At 42.5% G+C, this 19,439-nt stretch overlaps 1 protein-coding gene across 14 annotated transcripts in view; it reads right to left on the bottom strand.

The window, feature by feature from the left end:
* Positions 1-19,439, bottom strand: part of LOC106577626 (adhesion G protein-coupled receptor L3) — a 329,820-nt gene that overhangs the window by 271,995 nt on the left and 38,386 nt on the right. For all 14 annotated transcript variants that reach the window (XM_014155901.2, XM_045701384.1, XM_014155886.2 and 11 more), the window contains exon 2: positions 3,570-3,650. The gene's annotated coding sequence lies outside the window, so the exon portion shown is untranslated. The remainder of the gene's footprint in view (positions 1-3,569; positions 3,651-19,439) is intronic.

Raw genomic sequence — 19,439 nt, 5'->3', positions numbered from 1 at the left:
AAAGAGAGGAAGAAAAATAATGGAAGAGGGTGAAAGACAGAGGGAGATATAAGGGGGTGAGGGAGGGAGAGAGATAAGGGGGTGAGGGAGGGAGGGAGAGAGAAAGCAGTGTGGGGCAAGTAGAGCATCACGTAAGCAAACAAAGAATCCAAGCAAGGACAAGACATGTACACGTTCTCTACATTAACACATTGGATGCGTCCAAAATAGCACCCTATTCCCTATATGCAGTACCCCATCGGGCTCTGGTCAAAATGGGAAGTGTACTGTATCACAACCTGCAAGGACCTTTCCACCTACTGGGGCAGAGGTGACCGTAAACATGCCTCACAGTTTCATGGCGCCACAGATAACAACGGTCTACGCGGCCGAGTGTCAACAAATTCACCACTAGAGATATCATAAGTTCATCAAATGACTTTTTCAGTCATTTTAGGTCAAACACCAACGTGTTCCTCCTTTGTGGCATTGAGTCATTTTTTTTGCCAAAGCACCAGCAAGACCTGTAAAGTCAACTGTCTTCGGGTTGAATTAAAATTTGAGGACATTGCCGACTTTGCTAAAAATTATTCCTCTCCCGTCTACTTGAACTCCATTTAAATTACTTTGCATCGTCTTAGAGAGACCTAGACAGCATGATTGTCGACTCAAACTAACAAAACAAAGGGCACTGCTTTAAGATAACTAAACCAAAACCTAGGAGTACATGTGACCAGAACCCATTGTGGTCAAATAGACCTTACACTGCTCTCACTAGGGCAACCTAGGTGGGTATGCAAAGCGCGCTAGGAAAGATGTATTGGTTGTAAAGGTTTAGTGCTATCCGGGATTCTCAGTGCTATCCATCCCTACCCTAAACCCTACGCCTATCTCTAACCATAACCCTTACCTTAACGGTGTTAAATTTCAACTTCAAATGGGGTGACGTCAGAGTCGGGACTTCCCAAGGATCCCATTCAGAGGCTCCCCCAACGTTCCACCGGCATAGTCTCCTTCCGCCAGATTGGACTTAAATCAAAGTGACCACACATTAGGCAAAAGAAGGTGCATCAAATGAAGGCCTTAATTCCATGTCGGGAGTTATTAAAGATGATTTGTAATGAAAGTAGACTACGGATATAAATTCCTTTGACACCTTTCAACACTAATAGAGTAGCAAACTTCTACTATTACATGAGATCCGAGCAGCAGGCTGTTGGGGTTGAAGACCCAGAGATCTATAAAAATGGGGCTGCATCTCAATTGTTTATCCTTGATTCTTCATGCCCTCTCTCATAGCCTTCATCTCAAAAGACATTGGAAGAAAAGATTGGAGGGGAGGAATGTAAGGGCGACAAGTAGCCTAGCGGTTAAGAATGTTGGGTCAGTAACCGAAAAGTCGCTGGTTCGAAGCCCCTAGCTGACTATGTGAAAAACCCTAATTGCCCCTGTAAGTCACTCTGGAGAAGAGAGTCTGCTAAATTATGTAAATGTAATCAAGAAAATACAATTGAGAATTGCTCTGTACATGGATAAGATGCATTAAATGTGCTAGCTTTCAGCTACAAGCCCGCACAACTACCCCTCACGGTTGCCCCATGTTATTCAAATGCACAACAGCTTCCTTGTCACTTTGTGACTAATATGCCAATTACATTTGACTCTGCAGCTTCCCGTCCTTGCTTCAGTTCATACTGTGCAGAGGGAAGGACTGGCTGGGACATAAATACATAGTTATTTTACAACAAACATGGGTTTACGCTTAGATTAATTTTAGCCAGAACGTCCACACTGTTTTCTGTATTATCCAGCAGAGGAGGAAATGCCATTCAAAATCCTCTCGACGCCAAGTAACATGAAATGCAAAATCTCCCAGTGTGATTCCGTGTGGCGTTATTGGAAAGGGTGACATGGCACCTTATGCTGAATTTATTAACCTCTGTCACTAATAACGTGTACCATATTCAGACCGCCGACTGACGTATCCTGCGGTTTAAGATTAAGTCACTTCAGCAGCTGCGGACGATATGTCAGGCGTCCGAGATTATTTTTTTTCACCGAGCCAATATCTTCTCCTCAATCTCTTTGAGTGGCAAAGAAAAGAAACATCGGGAGTGAGGTGGCATTCACTGAAAAAAACAGCCCGCAGTAAGGAGAGGGGAAGGGTTATGGGGGGGTATTTGTGTGGGAAAGCTCATCAAAACCCTCAGGTGGGGGAGATGAAAGTCACGCATGTGCGCGACTGCATACGATTTGGAGAGGGAGAGATGAAAGGTGCACAAGAAAACAAGGACAAATTCGAAAGCAAGATGGGGAGTGAATATGAGATGGATCAGATGGACAGGGTTGAGAGGTAGGGGGGAGGGTTAGCATGAGGCGGGTAGAGACGCGAGGCACAGCAAAATGGAAGCCAGCTGCACTTTTGCATGATTACACCGAAAACATAATTTGCATCGGGGAGCGCAATCCAAACATGCTTGGTGGATGGGTGTGGTTACTGACCAGAAAAACCTCCCATCGCTGAAGGGGGATATTAGTGGTTTACCAGTGCTGTCCTGGAAATTTGCATTTGTTAATGACCACCTAGCATTTCCCTAACCATCAACTCATGAAATCTCACAAGAGGAAACAAGTGAAATAGGAGGACCCCACGAATGATCATTAGAATGTTGTGTAAGAGATTAAATAGACATGCAATCTTGCCCTGTTGCATATTTATGCTTTCAAAGGAAACTTCTTGGAATTTGTGATTAGTTTCAGGAAACTAGGCGTATGTCGCGCATCACTACTTCACAGGGGAGCCATTTGAACGTAAACTTATTTTTTTATCAAAATGCAATCATTCTAGCAAGCTAACCAAAGTCAGACAGGTAGCTTGGGTGCTTGACTGCTGTTGTTAGGTCAGAACGCTCGGATCAACCCGACTCCTCGGCCAGAGCGTCCAGTGGGCGCTCTGAACACTCCGAGAGTGAAATGATCTGAATTCATGAACAGACAATCTGACATTGCTTTGATTGTGCACTCTGAGCGCACTCTGCCACTCCAGATTGAATTTATGAACACACCTGTAGTATAAACCAGCCTTTAGTCTTGAAATCTTTGGTTGTTTAGCACATGGCCTCACATGTGAATCCTCAAAGAGATGGGTGGGGCTAAGGCTTAACAGGGTGTGAATGATGCTGAATGGGTGTAGACAAAGATGAGCTCTCCAGTAGATGTACAAAAACATTCAAGGGCCATTTTCTCAAAAGTGAGGTTACAAGTTTATTTTCTTTCCCATTGTGCCTCAACTGCAGTGTATGATACCATTTTCTAGCGCTGAGTTTGAAATGGTTCAAAAAACACCATTTCAAATTTTTCTACATAAAACCGAATCGAGTCAGTCGGTCACATTTATGCAAGGTCGGTTGAATCACTCGAAGAGGGGAACTTGACAGCAAGCTGAAAAATGTTGTTGGAATCTCCTGAATAAAATGTGTTCATGATTTTCTGTGTTTGGGAGTGAGTTTGAAGAAACAGTGCAGGGAATAGTCGTCATGATATTAGCAGCTGTTTAATCTGATGAGGTAGTGGATTGACTTGTCACATACCTGTGAGTGGTTCTTCTCTCGTCAAAGCTCCTTACAAATCCAGTACATCACATCTCAGAGACGAGAACCATATATCCCATCCTAGAACAGAGAAAGACACCTGTTAGAATCCAAAAGGGCTGACTTTTTGATTCGTTTAAAAAAAAAAAAAGATATTCACAACATAATTAAACGATTGAATCCATGACGATGAGGACGGTTGGGATCATTTTGAAAATGCCATCGTTATGATCCTCACAATCCTTATGATTATGCACATGATCATTTGCATGTATATTTTAGCTGCATATGAGCTGGTTGTGTCTCTTCAGATGACCATTAGAAGTTATTTCAAGTGTGAAAAGCTATTCAGGCAGAGCGGAAGAGGAAGAGAGGGGCCCAATTCAGTGGAAAATCTGTCACCCTACAGCAGGTGGCATTTTTTTGTTGTTTCGTCCACCAAACAAGGAATTTTTGTATGGAAATCAATGAGTTGCAAATTTGGTCAACAACAAAACAATCTACGGCTTATTCGCTATGTGAGGTTTATTTGATCAAAAATAAGTTGTTTCGAGTGTACTGATATAAGTAAGAGATGTGACACTTTATATTAGAGTTGTTGAGATGGCTATGGATATTGATGGCATGAGGCTAGTAGCTTCTCTCTCTCTCTCTCCATTGAATACAGGCGGTTGACGTCAGCAACCCTCACGGAATATTCAAAAAAGAATTACAATAATGAGATCCACCAATCCAAAGGAAAGGAAAGGCAGGAGCTAGACAGCCTTGTGGACAACGACTCACATTGTTAGGGCGGAGAGACATGTATCTTGTCAGTATATCCATAATCTTTGATTCAGGTCACATCAGCTTTTTATGACTGATTTATTAGGGCCCTTCTGATGGGAGCTGGACAACAATCCTGATTTATATTGCATTAACACTGCAGTAAATATACATATATGACAGAATATTGATGACTGCTTTTCATTGTCACAGAATCTCTCACTCTCTTGCTCCATTTTAGCAGTCTCTCTCTCCCACGTGTATATCGCTCTCTCCATTTCTCTTATTGTCTCTAGAAATGCATCTAGGTTTGTCATTCTCTTTCTCTCTATCAATCTCGCTCTCTGCATCCCTTTTTTAGAAAAGGCTTCAGAGGTGAAGAGGTTGACCTTAATTACAGACAAATTATGATTTACGATAATTCCTCTCGAATTAGTACTTCAGAAATGTGCGTAATTGAAACAGAAATACACACCAATGACTGTGTGTGTGCAACAGAAGAACGGGACAAAACATGTATTGTCATCCTCTCTCTGGAATGATGGCTTACTTTTTGCATTTACAGGGGCTGTGAAATGGATTCCCTTTAAAATGATCTTGATTAAATTTCATCCATCACAAACACAGCCAAGACACAAATGTCTGCAGATTGAGGCGACTGAAGTCTACACATCTGATTGGAATCGTAAATCATACAAACAGTGTTTTGCACTAGCGCCGGCTATATAGCCGATTACAGAGTAATTTTCACCCGGGTACTTTCCCAACTCAAATCATCTAGGCTACCTTTCGATTCGCTAGTCAGGAAAAAAAGTCTGCGGATCCCGCTAGAATTAACAATATGTATCTTCTAGCAATCTATTGATAGAGGCGCTTGTCAATCACAAAGTGAGCGATGACAGGGAAGCTGCTGGTATGACAGTCTGCTGTAGTGATGGGTCTTTTCGGTGAGCCGGCTCATTTGGCTCCGTTCACGTAAAATAGTAGGCTCATTTGGCTCCCAGACAGCTCTTATGTCAAAATGTTTATGTCGACCTAGAACCATGAAATAATTGCAAATCCCCATATAAAGGCCAAAAGGTAGGCTACCACTATGTCATATTGTTAAATTAGCGTTAAAAATAATAATAATTTAAGCACTGGGGAAAAAATCATCGTGGACCAGATTGATGCGCTCTCCCCACTATTTATTGTTTCTACAAATTAGGATGAACCTTCTTTAGATAATGATTTTGTAATTTATCTGCAGAAAAAACGTTGTTTTGAGATAAATTTAAAAAGTAGTGGTAGTAGTATGCAAATCAGGGAGACAAATGAACGGTTCTTTCACCGATGTGATTCGGTATCCCGACGTTTTAACCAAAACGATCCCTTAGAAAAGAGCTGTTCGTTCACAAACGGCCCACGGCTAAGGTTAGTCTGCTGTCGGTCTCGCACGCCTCTCGGTAGCTGGGTGTGTGCGCGCAGTGGATGCAGTCTTATTTCCATGTGAGTGAATTTGCACTTCCCATATAACGTTAATGTGGTAACGATGAGTCGAAATCTACTTAGCCTATTGTTTTCTGGCACATTCATTGATGTTATTTTGCATGCCATTAGTCCGACATTAACCATGGTCTGTTGGCCCTGGGCCAGTAAAAACATATCAGTACAGTGGATCATGTGTCGGGACAGTATCGTTTCAGTGCATTTTTGCATTCCATTTCAATATTTACCTGCTCTGTCGCAGTCAACCATTGAAGACTACAAGTGCAAGTTAAATATCATGCTATTTGTACTTGACCATTATGACCATTCACTTAAGCACCACCATGCTCCCGCGAGTCAACCTTTTCATTGAGAAAAAGTTCATGGTGGACCCTGGCGTTTCATATGCAGTCACGGAGTGGAGGCTCATAGGCTATTTACTGTGCTTTAAATCACGAACAGCAAGGTTGACTGATTTATAAAAGGTGTCAATCTCATACACTGCCTTTCGAAAGTATTAACACCCCTAGACTTTTTCCACATTTTGATGTGTTACAGCCTGAATTTAAAATATTAAATTGAGATTTTGTGCCAATGATCTACACACAATACCCCACAATGCCAAAGTGGAATTTAGTTTTTATACATTTGTATTAATTAATACAAAAATGTAAAGCTGAAATGTATTGTCATTAAATATTCAACCACTTTGTAATGGCAAGCATCAATACGATCAGGAGTAAAAATGAGCTTAATAAATCACATAAATTGCATGGACTCAATCTGTGTGCAATAATAGTGTTTAACATGATTTTTGAATGACCTCATCTCTGTACCCCACAGATACAATTATCTGTAAAGTCCCTCAGTCGTGTAGTGAATTTCAAGAACAGATTCAACCACAAAGACCAGGGTTTTCCAATGCCTCGTAAAGAAGGGCACCTATTGGTAGATGGAAAAACATGTTTACAAATAAAAATAAATGACACTGAATATCCCTTTGAGCATGGTGACATTTTAAACTACGCTTTGGATGGTGCATCAACACAAAGATACAGGTGTCCTTCCTAACTCCGTTTTCCCTGGGAGGAAGGAAACGGCTCAGGGATTATTTCACCATGATGTGGTGATTTTTAAACCGATTCACTTTAATGGCTGTAATCAGAGAAAATGTAGTATAAATCAACATTGTAGTTACTCCACAATACTAACCTAAATGACAAGAGTGAAAAGAAGGACGCCTGTACAGAATAAAGATATTCCAAAACATGCATCCGGTTTGCAATAAGGCACTAAAGTAATACTGCAAAGAAATGTGGCAAAGAAATGTACTTGTTGTCCTGAATACAAAGCATTATGTTTGGGGCAAATTAAACATCAGAGTTCCACTTCATATTTTAAAGCATGGTGGTGGCTGCATCATGTTATGGATCAGCAAGGACTATAGGTTTTTGTTTTAGGATAAAAAGAAAACAGAATAGAGCTAAGCACAGGCAAAATCCTAGAGGAAAACCTGGTTCAGTCTGCTTTCCAAAAGACACTGGGAGACAGATTCACCTTTCAACAGGACAATAACCTAAAACTCATGGCCAAATATACACTATATACAGTACATTCGGAAAGTATTCAAGACCCCTCGTCTTTTTCCACATTACAGCCTTATGTTAAAATTCATTAGGGTCATTGTCTTGTTGTAAGGTTAACTGTTGCCCACAGTCTTAGGTCCTGAGCGTTCTGGAGCAGGTTTTCATCAAGGATCTCTGTACTTTGCTCCGTTCATCTTTCCCTCGATCCTGACTAGTCTCCCAGTCCCTGCCAGTAAAAAACATCCCCACAGCATAATGCTGCCACCACCATCACCGTAGGGATAGTATAGGCCAGGTGATGAGTGGTGCCTGGTTTCCTCAAGACGTGACGTTTGGCATTCAGGCTTGGTTTGGCTGGGCAGAAGAGAGTCTTGGTGGTTCTAAACCTCTTCCATTTAAGAATGATGGAGGCCACTGTGTTCTTAGGGACCTTCAAATGTTGCAGAAATGTATTGGTACCCTTCCGCAGATCTGTGCCTCGACACAATCCTGTCTCGGAGCTCTATAGACAATTCCTTAGACCTCATGGATTGGTTTTTGCTCTGACATGCACTGTCAACTGTGGGGCATTATATAGACTGGTGTGTGCATTTCCAAATCATGTCCAATCTTTAATTTACCACAGGTGGACTCCAATCAAGTTGAAGAAACATCAAGGATGATCAATGGAAACAGGATGCACCTGTGCTCAATTTCAAGTCTCACATGAAAGGGTCTGAATACTTATGTAAATAAGGTATGTTTTTTATTTTTAAAACATTAGCAAAAATGTCTAAAAACCTGTTTTGAGTTTGTCATTATGGGTTATTGTGTGTAGATTGAGGAACATTTGTATTTAATCAATATTAAAATAAGGCTGTAGCATAACAAAATGTACAAAAAGTGAAGGGATCTGTATAATCTCTGAATGCACTGTATACACAAAAGTATGTAGACACCCCTTCAAATGAATGGATTCAGCTATTTAAGCCACACCCGTTGCCGACAGGTGTATAAAATCGAGCACACAGCCATGCAATCTCCATAGACAAACATTGGCAGTAGAATGGCCTTACTGAAGAGCTCAGTGACTTTCAACGTGGCACCGTGACTTTCAGGATGCCACCTTTCCAACAAGTCAGTTCGTCAAATTTATGCTCTGCTAGAGCTGCCCTAGTCAACTATAAGTGCCGTTATTGTGAAGTGGAAATGTCGAGGAGCAGCAATGGCTCAGCCGCAAAGTAGTAGGCCACACAAGCTCACAGAACAGGACCGCAGAGTGCTGAAGTGCGTAAAAAAACGTCTGTCCTTGGTTGAAACACTCACTACTGAGTTCCAAATTGCCTCTGGAAGTAACTTCAGCACTGTACGTCGGGAGCTTCATGAAATAGGTTTCCGTGGACGAGCAGCCGTACACAAGCTCAAGTATCTTCTGGATTGGTGTGACGTTCGCCGCCATTGGACTCTTGAGCAGTGGAAACGCGTTCTCTGGAGTTATGAATCACGCTTCACCATCTGGCAGTTCGATGGACAAATCTGTGTTTGGCGGATGCCAGGAGAACGCTACCTGCCACAATGCATAGTGCCAACTGTAACATTTGGTGGAGGAGGAATAATGGTCTGTGGCTGGTTTTTATGGTTCAGGCTAGGCCTCTTAGTTCCAGTGAAGGGAAATCGTATTATCTTACAATGGTATTCTCGACGATTCTATGCTTCCAACTTTGTGGTAAGCCCTTTCCTGTTTCAGCATGACAATGCCACCATGCACAAAGCGAGGTCCATACAGAAATGGTTTGTCGAGATTGGTGTGGAAGAACTTGACTGGCCTGCACAGAGCCTTGACCTCAGCCCCATCGAACACCTTTGGGATGAACTGGAACGCCTACTGCGAGCCAGGCCTAATCGCCCAACATCAGTGCCCGACTTCACTAATGCTCGTGACAATGTAATTAAGACCCTCAAGCAATATTCCAACATCTAGAGGAAAGTTTTCCCAGTAGAGGAGGCTGTTATAGCATCAAAGGGAGGACCAACTCCATATTGTTGCCCATGATTTTGGAATGAGATTTTTGATGAGCAGGTGTACATACTGTATACGTTTGGTCATGTAGTGTACACTGGAGTTGCTTACCAAGCTGACATTACAGTTTTGACTTAAAATTGGCTTGAATATCTATGGCAAGACTTAAATGGCTGTCTAGCAATGATCAACAGCCAACTTAACAGAGCTTGAAGATTTCAAAAATAGAACAAAATGGGCAAATATTGTACAATCCAGTTGTGCAAAGCTCTTAGAGACTCAACGCTGTAATCGCTGCCAAAGGTGATTCTAACATGTATTGACTCGGGGGTTGAATACTATTTTGTATGAATCAAAAACATTTTTATAATTTTTTTACTTTGAAAGTATTGTGTAGAACGTTGCAAAACATTTTTTTACTCCAATTTAATCCCGATTTGTAACAAATTGTGGAAAAAGTAAAAGGGGTGTGAATTCTTTGAAGGAACTGTATATCCTTGCCATTCATAAAATCATACAACATAGTTATATGTCTGTGGTATCGCATCCAGACAACTAAAGATCTAATTTATATTTTCTATATGAAGTTCATCAGGACGTGCCAGACAATGACATCAAAGTGAGTGACTCATTAGGAGCCTACTGAATTGCATCGGTTAGAGAGCTGTTGATTTGGTTCCCTAATTTGCATACTGGTAGTCTTTTTGGCGATGATCTGCAGATAAATTATGATAACAGTCGATGAAGATGGTGAATCCTCCTCACTGCAGGAACAATAGGTAGGCTAGCGGGGTAATAGCCTCGCTCTGGTCCAAAATATGATAAAAGAAAACAGATTTGAATAGTTTTAAAATATGATACTTATGTGGTATTTTCAAAGATATTGATATAGATCTACTGATTTAATCAAAGTGTTGACAATGGAGTGGTCAACTGCTACTTTCTGTGTAGCAAAGCCCATGTTAACCTGCTTCATTCTTCTATCATACCTGTATAGCTGAGAAAATGGCTCTTTAAAGGAAGCTAGAAGCCTTTGGATGTCAGCAGACTCTTACGGGATTCTTTAAAGGCCCAGTGCGTTCAAAATGAAGTTGTTTGTGTGTTTTATATCATATTGTACAGCAGTTGATGAAACTAGCATTGTAAAACTTTTATTTCCTGATAGTTGCTGCTTGAAAATACAATCTAGCATTAGAATGTACCACAGGCCACCAAATTAGAGTTGTTCGGGCAAAAGAAATGTCTTAACACAATCTGACCCAACGTTGTTTCCTAACCATTAGAGAGCTTCATCAAGTCTATTAGTCATTACATCCAAGCGGGGGTTGTTGTTAGATTGGCAGACGCCATAGGTCAATCTGGAGAACCAGGCTGGTGGTCAGACAGACATAGCATCTGTCAGTTATTTGAAGGCCCAGGGGGGTTTGGAGAAGCTCCGCCATATTACACCAATCCCCTCCAGAAAGAGTTTTGCACAATGGGAACAAGCCAAATTACAAAGCATTATGTTCACATTGGAGTTAACATCTCAATTGAAAATGATATAACAAGTCCAGTATTATACATTTACATTTGTCATTTATCCATAGACACTTACAGTAATGCACTTTTTAGTACTGGTTCCCCATGGGAATCGAACCCACCACTCTGAAGTTGCGAGCGCCATGCTCTACCAACTGAGCCACATGGGACCGGACCTGGTTCAACTGAACTATGATGAAAAGAAACTCCAGCACACTGGTTATCTTGATGCTCCACATGCAGAAGTAATGGATTTTTATACAAATGTTTGTCTCAGACATGAATCTGGGTTTTCTTCTTAAGAACACTTCCTCCACACCTCTCTTTTTCTTATAATTCTGTATCTCAGCTACACATTCTGAGCGGAGGTGTTTTCTCAGCTAAATGTTGGATTTGTTCCACTACTTTCATTGGGGCAGAAGTGGTGGTGGCCACTGGGGATAAGAGCTTCCAAAACCTCTTCAGTGGGTTGTGAAACAGAGGCCTTTCATGACTAACAGGTGTTTGAGATGTTGTTGTTGCATTACTGTGGGGCGTGTTCACTGGAGAATACACATTCATATCATTGTCGTTCTGACTAAAGTGCATCATCCTAGCCTGCTGGAAAGACATTTTTGCTGAAAAGACAAAACTAAGGAAGACATTTGAAGATCACTGGGTACTCCAAACCAGAGGGTGCTGTGAGAGAATGCAGCCCCACGCTGTGCCCGAGCCGCTATTCATCTGGGTTCCTCACGGTTCAAATCAACGTCAACCAAAATAAACCTCCTCAGCTTTAACTTCACGTTCTTTCAAAACTCTACCGTTTGTTGTCATTGAATCAGCTTCAGTGCATTTGAAGGTAGAGCAAGTGCATCAGCAAATGTACAGGCATTGAATGTGGCTTCAAGTGTGCTTCATACCATGATTGCATCCAAGGGCACAGCCATTGTACAACACAAGGGGTCATCACATCAACATTCTTAACAGGCCCCTATACCGTCGACTAAATAGAAGTGAAAAGAAAAACATACGGAGAGAGAGAGAGCACATTTTTACCGCATGACTAATGCAGGGCGGCGGCCTGTGGCGTAGCCGCACAAGTGCGAACACAAAAGGGACGGCTCTTGCGGTCCCCGGAGTGTTTCAAAGAACGACTTACTTTATCAGCTGAGTGAAAAATGTGCTGAGAGGGGTTGGACGGGAAGTCGTAGGACAGTAGTCACTAATCCATTGTTGCCCGCCGCTGACCCAAACACCCATGTTACTAGTGTGGTGTTACCAGCGCAACATTAGCAACAAAAAGCGGTAATGGCTGAACCTTCTCTCTCAACTCATGACCCAGGGGTTATTACAGGTCAGAAAACAGCCAGAGGCTATGTGGATGAGGTTAATGTAGACAAAATGTGATTGAAGTGTCTTGTTTATGAGTAGGACCAGCTTGGATAGTACTCAAAGTGCTCAACTGATAGTGTATACTATGAAGTAGAGAAGCCATGGCAGTTTTGTCCATAATATAAATAAATACTAGCCATTTATTCATGCAAACATTATTGTTGCCAAAAACTAGTCTGCAAACAGAGTTGCATTACTCATAGTAGCCTATAACACAACAGGCATGCAATTACTGTCAACACTAACACACAGCAATACTACCACAAATATATACAAATACACTGTGTACAAAATATTAGGAACACCTACACTTTCTATGACAGACTGACCAGGAGAATCAAGGTGAAAGCTGTGATTCCTTATTGATGAACACCTGTTAAAGCCACTTCAAACCAGTGTAGATGAAGAGGAGGAGACAGGTTAAAGCAGGATTTGTAAGCCTTGAGACATTTGAGACATGAATTGTGTATGTGTGCCATTCAGAGTTGTTTTGAACAGGGTATGGTAGTAGGTGCCAGGTGCACCAGTTTGAGTGTCTCAAGAACTGCAACGCTGCTGGGTTTTTCACACTCAACAGTTTCCTGTGTGTATCAAGAATGGTCCATCACCGAAAGGACAGACAGCCAACTTGACAACTGTGGGAAGCATTGGAGTCACGATGGGCCAGGATCCCTGGTCTGAAGAAGCATGATATGAAGAAAATGTAGTCCATTTCAGAAGAACAGAATAGTATACTTGGAGTTGTCCTTATGTTAGGTCCTGATCCGGCTATGCCAAATGGCTGTGGGCTACACTAGTTCATTTAGCAGACAAGAATCGCTTAGAAATCCGTAGCATTATTTTATAGTATGAAGAATACAATTGAACAAAGCTGAATAAAATAGAAAGGATATTTTCTCCAAATGATTTGAGGGAGTGCGCACATGCAGTTATTCTGTGTTGAGCAGTTAAAAAAATATATAGGTACTCCTATATGCTTAATTTAGAGTTACTCATGTAACTTTAGTTGTTCTACATGTTTTGAATGTTAATACATTGTAAGGCTGCATGATGCGACTAATGATGATTTGAAAAAAGTAGCTTGAAAAGGTATGAGCTCTTTTTTTTAACGCAGGCTGTACAAACTAAATCAGTCACTCATTCACAATTTGACAAGCACTTGATAATGTCTAGAATTTCACGACGGCATCCCCTTTGTGTGGCCGTAATGCACCCTAAAAAAAATCCATGCCTTTTGCGGCCAGTGGCCGTTGTGCCCTTCTCCCTGACTGATGCACGCTCCATCACGTGATCGGGTCTTTCTCATAGGCTACAAGTGAAGACACCCACATTGGGGACGCAACTGCGCGCGTCCTTATCCAATTCCGAGGTGCATATTGAAGATATTGGAAGAACTGTCCACATTTGCTTTTCGGCAGCCAACAAGATGAGTAGGCCTAACGAACAGCAAAAGCACTAGCCTATGTCAGTTTACTATCCTCCATAGTACAAAGGTAGACCTATTCAAGTCTGTGAGAGAAATAATTATTACAAATATAGTCTGGGACAGTTGTGGGATGCGATAGATCCAAAATTAATACAACCACTAGCATCAACATTTTTTTTTATACTCGATGTGGCTGATGGAACAGATCAGAACGTTTAGCTTAAAATGCTGATAAACTATTAGGCTATTTCTCCAAATTATAAGAGCAGCAATGCACACATGGTAGTAGCCTATAAGCGCAAATGTTCCATTAGTGGGAAAATACCATTTTCAAAGCAGATGTGATTATGCATGTAATGCTTTTATTATAAAGGTGCATTTTTATGGTGAAAATTAGCTTCCCCAAACTTGAAACTCACACACTGCTTATGTATGCCAGTTTGGCACTACATCCCTTGTAAAGCGGATTAATGTGCTTAATTTTAAGAAATTATTTGTCCACTTTAGTTGTGATACAAACCTTAAGACATATAGGCCTATGGGCTAGGCTACACGAGGTGTGCAACTATGATTCGAAAAAGTTGGCTTTGTTTCTTATGCTGGGCATCATCAAGTGATAGGCTAATATTGTCACCCATCAGCCTATTCTTGATTTAATCTTATCTTTACAGGTATTACATAATATAGGTGTGAAATAAACTCAGCAAAAAAAGAAACATCCTCTCACTGTCAACTGCGTTTATTTTCAGCAAACTTAACATGTGTAAATATTTGTATGAACATAACAAGGTTCAACAACTGAGACATAAACTGAACAAGTTCCACAGACATGTGACTAACAGAAATGGAATAATGTGTCCCTGAACAAAGGGGGGGGGGGGTCAAAATCTAAAGTAACAGTCAGTATCTGGTGTGGACACCAGCTGCATTAAGTACTGCAGTGCATCTCCTCCTCATGGACTGCACCAGATGTTCCAGTTCTTGCTGTGAGATGCTACCCCACTCTTCCACCAAGGCACCTGCAAGTTCCCGGACATTTCTGGGGGGAACGGCCCAAGCTCTCACCTCACAGATTGAGATCCGGGCTCTTCGCTGGCCATGGCAGAACACTGACATTCCTGTCTAGCAGGAAATCATGCACAGAACGAGCAGTATGGCTAGTGGCATTATCATGCTGGAGGGTCATGTCAGGATGAGCCTGCAGGAAGGGTACCACATGAGGGAGGAGGATGTCTTCCCTGTAACACAGAGCATTGAGATTGCCTGCAATGACAACAAGCTCAGTCCGATGAGGCTGTGACACACCGCCCCAGACCATGACGCACCCTCCACCTCCAAATCAATCCCGCTCCAGAGTACAGGCCTCAGTGTCACGCTCATTCCTTCGACGAAAAACGCGAATCCAACCATCACCCCATGTAAGACAAAACTGCGACTCGTTAGTGAAGAGCACTTTTTGCCAGTCCTGTCTGGTCCAGCGACGGTGGGTTTGTGCCCATAGGCGACGTTGTTGTCGGTGATGTCTGGTGAGGACCTGCCTTACAACAGGCCTACAAACACTCAGTCCAGCCTCTCTCAACCTATTGCGGACAGTCTGAGCACTGATGAAGGGATTGTGCGTTCCTGGAGTAACTCAGGCAGTTGTTGCCATCCTGTATCTGTGCCATAGGTGTGATGTTCGGATGTACCGATCCTGTGCAGGTGTTGTTACACGTGGTCTGCCACTGCGAGGACGATCAGCTGTCCGTCCTGTCTCCCTGTAGCGCTGTCTTATGCTTCTCACAGTACTGACATTGCAATTTATTGCCCTGGCCACATCTGCAGTCCTCATGCCTCCTTGCAGCATGCCTAAGGCATGTTCGCGCAGATGAGCAGGGACCCTGGGCATCTTTCTTTTGGTGTTTTTCAGAGTTAGTAGAAAGGCCTCTTTAGTGTCCTACATTTTCATAATTGTGACCTTAATTGCCTACCGTCTGTAAGCTGTTAGTATCTTAACGACCGTTTCACAGGTGCACGTTCATTAATTGTTTATGGTTCATTGAACAAGCATGGGAAACAGTGTTTAAAGCCTTTACAATTTAGATCTGTGAAGTTATTTGGATTTCTACGAATTATCTTTGAAAGACAGGGTCCTGCAAAAGGGACGTTTCTTTTTTTGCTGAGTTGCACCTCAGCCACGCTCAAGGTCCCAAACGATATCATAACCGCCATCAATAAAAGACAGTACTGTCTCGAAACAGTGGCAGCAGGAAAAAAATACATGTCATCTATGCACTTAAATAGCAAATGGAGGTCGCTTTTCCCTGTGGTTTATTTTCATGCCAGTCAGGTAGGCTATACTCTTGTTGTAAATATAAGCAATGTGCTTAATATTAGGAATGTTCAGAAATAAATATAGTAGGCCTAGCCAATAGAAAGCTGATCCTCCTCTTTTTAATCGAGGCCATCACTCTGTTTTCTCGTGCAATTGCATAGCCTATTGAAATGTTGCGCAACATGAGCTCATGGACACTCATGAAGTGTTTGATTAGATTTTCAAATACATTTGCCTTTAAGACAGAGTGATTAGAGGGACAATTGAGTCCTGAGTACCAGGCAGTTACCAAGTTTGGTAGGTTACTAATGACCATCAGCAGCATCAGAGCTTGGAGAAGCCTAATTACCGCGACTAAAAATCACGTGGAATTTGACTGCCTTCATGTCCACTGGTGTGGCGGTAATACGTTCACCGCAACAGCCCTAGTCCATCCGACGAATTGAGGCTATCCAGGTCTGTGCCCAAACAATTCAAGCTTCTACTTTTAAAAATCTACATTTCAAGAAACAAGTCTCTCACCATTGTCGCTTGTTATAGACCCCCTTCAGCCCCCAGCTGTGCCCTGGACACCATATGTGAATTGATTGCCCCCCGTGTATCTTCAGAGTTCGTACTGTTAGGTGACCTAAACTGGGACATGCTTAACACCCCAGCCGTCCTAAAAATCGAAGCTAGATGCCCTCAATCTCACACAAATTATCAAGGAAGCTACCAGTTACAACCCTAAATCCGTAACCATGGGCACCCTCTTAGATATCATCCTGACTAACTTGCCCTCTAAATACACCTCTGCTGTCTTCAACCAGGATCTCAGCGATCACTGCCTCATTGCCTGCGTGCGTAATGGGTCCGCGGTGAAACGACCACCCCTCATCACTGTCAAACTCTCCCTAAAACACTTCAGCGAGCAGGCCTTTCTAATCGACCTGGCCCGGGTATCCTGGAAGGATATTGACCTCATCCCATCAGTAGAGGATGCCTGGTTGCTCTTTAAAAGTGCTTTCCTCAACATCTTAAATAAGCATGCCCCATTCAAAAAATGTAGAACTAAGAACAGATATAGCCCTTGGTTCACCCCAGACTTGACTGCCCTTGACCAGCACAAAAACATCCTGTGGCATTCTGCATTAGCATCGAATAGCCCCTGAGACATGCATATTTTCAGGGATGCCAGGAACCAATATACTCAGTCAGTTAGGAAAGCTAAGGCTAGCTTTTTCAAACAGACATTTGCATCCTGTAGCACTAATTCCAAGAAGTTTTGGGACACTTATGTCCATGGAGAATAAGAGCGCCTCCTCCCAGCTGCCCACTGCACTGAGGATAGGAAACACTGTCACCACCGATAAATCTACGATAATAAATCATTTCAATAAGCATTTTTCTACAGCTGGCCATGCTTTCCACCTGGCTACCCCTACCCCGGCCAACATCTCAGCACCCCCTGCAGCAACTTGCCCAAGCCCCCCCACTTCTCCTTCACCCAAATCCAGACAGCTGATGTTCTGAAAAAGCTGCAAAATCTGGATCCCTACAAATCGGCTGGGCTAGACAATTTGGACCCTGTCTTTCTAAAAATTATCCGCCGAAATTGTTGCAACCCCTATTACTAGCCTGTTCAACCTCTCTTTCGTATCATCTGAGATCCCCAAAGATCGTAAAGCTGCCACGGTCATCCCCCTCTTCAAAGGGGGAGACACTCTAGACCCAAACTGTTATAGACCTATATCCATCCTGCCCTGCCTTTCTAAAATCTTCAAATGCCAAGTTAACAAACAGATCACTGACCATTTCGAATCCCACTGTACCGTCTCCACTATGCAATCTGGCTTCCGAGCTGGTCATGGGTGCACCTCAGCCATGCTCAAGGTCCTAAACAATATCATAACCGCCATCAATAAAAGACAGTACTGTGCAGAAGTCTTCATTGACCTGGCCAAGGCTTTCGACTCTGTCAATCACGGCATTCTTATCGGCAGACAATAGCCTTGGCTTCTCAAATGACTGCCTCGCCTGGTTTACCAACTACTTCTCAGATAGAGTTCAGTGTGTCAAATCGGGCGGCCTGTTGTCCGGACCTCTGGCAGTCTCTATGGTGTGCCACAGGGTTCAATTCTCAGGCCGACTCTTTTCTCTGTATATATCAATGATTTCGCTCTTGCTACTCGTGATTCTCTGATCCACCTCTACGCAGACATCACCATTCTGTATACTTCTGGCCCTTCTTTGGACACTGTGCTAACAAACCTCCAAACGAGCTTCAACACCATACAACACTCCTTCCGTGGCCTCCAACTGCTTCTAAATGCTAGTAAAACGAAGTGCATGCTCTTCAACCGATTGCTGCCTGCACCCTCCCGCCCGGCTAGCATCACTACTCTGGACGGTTCTGACTTAGAATATGTGGACAACTACAAATACCTAGGTGTCTGGTTAGACTGTAAACTCGCCTTACAGACTCACATTAAGCATCTCAAATCCGAAATTAAATCTAGAATCGGCTTCCTATTTCGCAACAAAGCCTCCTTCACTCATGCTACCAAACATACCCTCGTAAAACTGACTATCCTACCGATCCTTGACTTTGGCGATATCATTTACAAAATAGCCTCAAACTCTACTCAGCAAACTGGATGCAGTCTATAAAAGTGCCATCCGTTTTGTCACCAAAGCCCCATATACTACCCACCACTGTGACCTGTATGCTCTCGTTGGCTGGCCCTCACCACATATTCGTCGCCAAACCCACTGGCTCCAGGTCATCTATAAGTCTTTGCTAGGTAAAGCCCCACCTTAGCTCACTGGTCACCATAGCAACACCCACCCGAAGCACGTGCCCCAGCAGGTATTTTTCACTGGTCATCCCCAAATCCAACACTTCCTTTGGTACCCTTTCCTTCCAGTTCTCTGCTGCCAATGACTGGAATGAATTGCAAAAATCATTGAAGCTGGAGACATATCTCCCTCACTAACTTTAAGCATCAACTGTCAGAGCAGCATACCGATCACTGTACCTGTACACAGCCAATCTGTAAATAGCACACCCAACTACCTCATCCCCATATTGTTACTTATCCTCTTGCTCTTTTGCACCCCAGTATCTCCACTTGCACATCATCATCTGCACATCTATCACTCCAGTGTTAATGCCAAATTGTAATTATTTTGTCTCTATGGCCTATTTATTGCCTTACCTCCCTACATTTGCACACACTGTACATAGATTTCTATCTTTTCTTTTGTGTTATTGACTGTACTCTTCTTGTCGCACTGCTTTTTAATTTTTTTTTATCTTGGCCAGGTCGCAGTTGTAAATGAGAACTTGTTCTCAACTGGCCTACCTGATTAAATAAAAGGTGAAATAAATAAATAAATAATTTTAAAAAAAGAGGATGTTCTGAAGGCCAAAATGGTG

This window comes from Salmo salar, chromosome ssa18 (assembly GCF_905237065.1).
Source record: "Salmo salar chromosome ssa18, Ssal_v3.1, whole genome shotgun sequence".
NCBI lineage: Eukaryota > Metazoa > Chordata > Actinopteri > Salmoniformes > Salmonidae > Salmo > Salmo salar.
This window is presented reverse-complemented; position numbering and strand designations above follow the sequence as displayed.